The sequence below is a fragment of the Brachyhypopomus gauderio genome, chromosome 6 (genome assembly GCF_052324685.1).
Source record: "Brachyhypopomus gauderio isolate BG-103 chromosome 6, BGAUD_0.2, whole genome shotgun sequence".
In the NCBI taxonomy this organism is placed as follows: Eukaryota; Metazoa; Chordata; class Actinopteri; order Gymnotiformes; family Hypopomidae; genus Brachyhypopomus; species Brachyhypopomus gauderio.
Window position 1 is genome coordinate 23,384,237 of NC_135216.1, and position 5,117 is coordinate 23,389,353.

The window sequence follows — 5,117 nt, forward strand, 5'->3', positions numbered from 1 at the left end:
TTTGCATGGCTGAAAATGAACATACATGACTGGAATCACACACACACACACACACACACACACACACACACACACACACACACACACACACACACACAGTCCTGATCCAGTATGCAGAGTGCATCTTTTCAATTTCACAGTTTGACTACACTCAAAAATGTATGCATGGCCTAAACTACAATATTTTTAGATACAATATCTTCATCAAACAATGCCTGAAAACACATGAGATAAATATGTTATCAAAAAGAACACATGTTGAAATTCATATCCTTTGTAGAACGTCCAGTGCTAAAGTGAAAACTAATTTCACAAAGGGTTCTTTCACCACGATGCACAAACTTAATTGAAGTATATTCTGTGGGCGGGGCAAAATTCATTCCACGTGTATTATATTGAACGTCTACTGGCTCGCAAAAATCATGCTTTCATCATCTGTGCTTTTTATTATTTTTAGGACAGTGTAAATGTAAATAATACTAAGAAAGCTTGCTACAAGTAACCGTATTAGAAACGTTGCCATTTAACAAAGACGACTGTGCGTGCGTTTTTTCTTAGATTTGTACGCTAATCGCGAAAGTTATTGAAAACTTAATTTCTACAAAAATGTCACGCGCTGTTTCGAGGGGAAAGAGTGGCATGCTTTTGGCTGCGTTTCTTGTTTCTGCCTCTCGCGCGCTGCGGAGCTGCTGGTGGTTTTTAAAGCGCGTGTGAGAACTTCGTGATGTCAGACTGGTTGGGTCATTTGAAGGTTAGCAGCCTCGGAAGGGTTCATAGAAAGTTCACTCGCATATATTAGGCAATTCAATCTTTCATTCTCTGTGACAAAACTAGTAGGAAATGAGCTCTATGGATGCAGGATAACCCATTCGTCATCGAAGGAGAGATGTGGTTTTAAACGCGATCTGTGTTAGTTATAATATATATTATAAATATACATTTTATTTCAGTCCAGCGGACTTGATCAAGGACAGTCTCTTGTGTCGTTAACCGCACCGGACGGGCCGTGCAAAGCATTACGAGAAAAAAAAACACGTCGGATGGTCGCGTAGGTGAATCTTATACAACCTTTTGTCGCTTTTTGTGGACAACGAAGAAAAAACAACAAATGATAACTTGGATCGTCTCCAAGCTGTTAACGGCGTTGTCTCTCGTAATTCGTGACTCTGGTCTGGGACAAGGAGCAAGATTTCACGTGCCAAACCAGAGGTGGACTTTGATGGAGTTGTGGGCACTTTTAAACGCGAAACATTTTCACGCCTGAAGGGAAAAGAAAGACCATTGTTGCGAGTTGTCGAGGAGCGACACCATGTTCGACTGTATGGATGTTCTAGCCGTGAGTCCGGGACAAATGCTGGATTTCTACACCTCGAGTCCGTCTTCGTGCATGCTGCAGGAGAAGGCGCTGAAAGCATGCTTCAGCGGGCTCGCGCAGAGAGACTGGCAGCATCGGCGCAGCGCACACTGTACGTTCTGGCTTCTTTTCCTTGTCATTTGGGTGTATTTACTTTATATCGCCTTAGGAACCTGTATACGGCCCTTCTAAGATACATGTCATTGTAGTGAAGGGTTTTACGACAAATTAATGAGTATCCGTGTCCCACCGGTATGTTTTTATATACAAGCGTGCAGCATACGGTGACAATGAGGCACGTTTCATTGTCACATCTCAGAAATGTCACTAATTTACGGCGCGCTCAGCTTTTGACACGTCAACATAAGATTTTGCCTTCCGAAGTTCATAGTTGAAACTTGTTTTAGTAACAGAGGAAGTTTTATAAGTTGTTTTTAAACTTTGTCATCCTAATTGTTGGCATGCGATCTATTGTAAAAAAACTTCGCTCCTTTCAAACCCTCATCGTAGTAAACCTAGTAAACCGTTTGACAAGATTTTAACAATGGTACTTCATCAACGTCTGACTGTTGTGCTGTCAGTATTTGACACGGAGCAAAGGTATTCCGAGTGTAAACACACGCAGCTCCAACGCCCCATCCTGTGAGATGACAGGGGCCAGTAACCTAACCCTAGGCTCAGGACAGCCTTCAAAACAAACGTCGCACTTTGACATTCATGCAGATAAATATCCCGTCGGCTGTTCAATGAAGTCAGCCTGCAAGCAGTTCTTCACTTCTACACTCACGCTCTGAATTGCTTGTTGCATGATTTGTGACTTTCCCCACGAGACAAATGCGAATATATTCACAACAGCCCTCGACCAAGTGTTTTCCCTTTGTAGCCCAACAGACAGAAACTTCCACACTGCCGATATGGCAACGTACGGAGAGGATACCTTTATCTTTGTTTGCTTGCGCACGGACTCCACGCGCGCGCCGTGTTTGTTTAGCCCCCCTTACCACCTACAGCACATGATTTATTTTGATAGTGTAATGACTACGCTGGAGATAACGCTAAGCACAGTCTTAGCCTCCCGTCATTTCCCCCTGTGTATTTGCTCTGAGGGCACAAATCAAACGAAAGTGGCTGTTATCTGAGGGGCGACAGTCGAGAAAGTGTCAACAATTCACTCGCAGCTGTCCGTGTCACCAGCGTTGGCGCGCGCACAGACCGCAGTTAACCTATTACGTCGCCCTTCCTCACGTGAACGTGATGTGACGTATCACTCTGATGATTGACAGTTATTAATAAGCCGTTGTTTAACGACGCACCTAAAGCCAAACTGGATCTGCGTGAACAGCAATGTTATTCTGTCTCGAATTTCTCGTTTTATTTTCTATTGATAATTCCACGCCATAGTTATAGTTATAGTCGTGATGTTTTCAAATTAATTATACAGTACAAGAAATTTCAGTCTGCAGGAAGATTTGAAGGAAGCAGTGTTACTTTGTTAATGTATTCCCTTTTTAACGGCTCAACAGCTTAGATGGCTTAGTATATATGCCTTGAACTGCATAAGTCATGCGATTATAGAACCCCCCAGTCTGTAGTTTAATACATGGTTTATTATTTAAAATGTGGAATATGTAGTTCATTACATAAAAAGGGAAAGAATACAAATTTTCATGGGTTATTACTGTAATGAAATTTGAATATGTGTGTGATTGAGTGTAGATGCACACAGATGTGCGTGCGTATCCCTGTGTATGTGCATACATGAATGTAGGTGTGTGTGTGTGTGGGCGACAGACACATTCAGACCGTCTTTGGTGTTTTAAAAGCGTGGCCCTCATTGGTCTGACAAATGAAAAAGAGTGAACTATCTCCCCTTATCTTTCTTATGGACATCATTTCACAGGTTATTATGCTACTTGTGTTGTGTGTCTGGGTTAAGCAACCATGGGTAATTAAATCATATTAAACATTAGAGTACCCCATCACTTTCACTAATTATGCCACCTAAAGTGCCTTTTATTTGCATCTCAATGGATTAGAAAATCGTTGGCATTAGAGGCCATTGAATAAATTGCACTGATAAAACCTTGCTTGTATTTGTCAGTAGAGTAATGAAGTGGAACAAGAGAACGCTGATCGAGGGCTTTTTCCCCCTACAGTTCTTTGTGTTGTCTTTTTCTTCCTTCAAATGAGACTCTTTGTGCTCAGGCATGTAGAGGCTCTCTGGTCTTTTATGTCGCAATAAGATCCAGCCTAATTTAGGCTTTGATTCAAAGAGCTTCTCGTGGAGCTCACAGAGATATTTCGCGTTATTAATTTATTTATTTCGGATAATAGAAGCTGCGAGGCATTAATTAAGCGCACGGACAATGAGGACAATGAGGGCCTGGGAGAATCAGCGGCGCTTTGCTTTAGATCCTAATTAGAAGCTCTCTGAAAGAGATGTGGGGGTGACGCGTGACCGAAACACTGCAGAATTCATTTTGGCTTGATAGACACTGAAAGACACATCTGTCATTCTGTGTGTAGAACATTGATGAAGTTGCACTGTCCAAGTGATTGTGCAGTTTTTTTATTATTACATTAAAATATAGTAAGGCAAAGGTATGTGTTAAGTTATTTAAGGGACATGGATGCTTCATTTGTATGTGATAACGACATGGTGTTATTTCTGTTTTTGGTGAAATGGAAAACATTTTCAGGTTTTGGTTTAGTGTTCAGGTTTAGTGTTTAGGTTTAGTCAGTTGAGCCTGGTGTTAGCTTAGAAGGGGCATGCTAGTCTATTGTCAACCCCACCTGTGGAAATGTGATCTGAAGCTCATTTGGTAGGGAAGGGTTTCATATACTGTCACTATTTCCCAAAGGTTTCCCACTCTGTCTCCTCTTCTCTTTTGTGTCTGTCATCACTGGTCACCTTGGACTTAACATCCCCCACCACACACAATGAGCTTTCTCGCAGTCAGTCATTAGCCCCTCCGGCTGATTGGTCAGGAACACTGAAGCATACCTGCACTGTACCGATTGATGGGCCGTTGTGCTTTTCTTTGTCTCTGCTTTACAGTTCTCTGAAAGTATAACCCATTCGATTTAGCTTGTGAAAGCACTGTGTGCAAACAGGCATTTGAGGAGATTATACCAAGATATTTGTAACACCCCCCCCCCCACACACACACACACACACACTCACACACACACAGACACACACACCACACACACACTCACACACACACAGACACACACACACTCACACACACACACACACACACACACACACCCTTTGTTATCCATGTGATTGGTGGTAATTAGGCTGTCTCTCTCCCTGCTGTAAGCTTAAGAGCCTTGAGTAGGACTTGAAAGGCCATTAGCGCAGCTTGCTCGCCGAGCTCATTTTGCGGGCACACGAGAACGACAGCTGAACGGGGGAACATAAAAAGGCGGAGCAACAACGTTGACGCGAGGGGAGTCCGTGTGATGGCAGGCGGCGGAGGACATCAACGATCGGTCAGGGGGGTCCCCGGAATGTCTGAACGAGCCTTCAGACACTCATGTCCTGTTGGTGGGGGGGTGTGTGTGTGTGTGTGTGTGTGTGCGGGAGCGATACGAGCCGAGAGCAATACGGGCCTCTCAGTCTCCGCATCGGGACGGGACCATGTGCTGTATCAGTCGGGGAACGTGTTAATTAGTAGCCCCAACATGCCCGGGGCATTTTGGTTTTCGGCGGGCGGCCTCTGCGTGAGGGCCTCCCCCTCCTCGCCCCTTCCCCCCC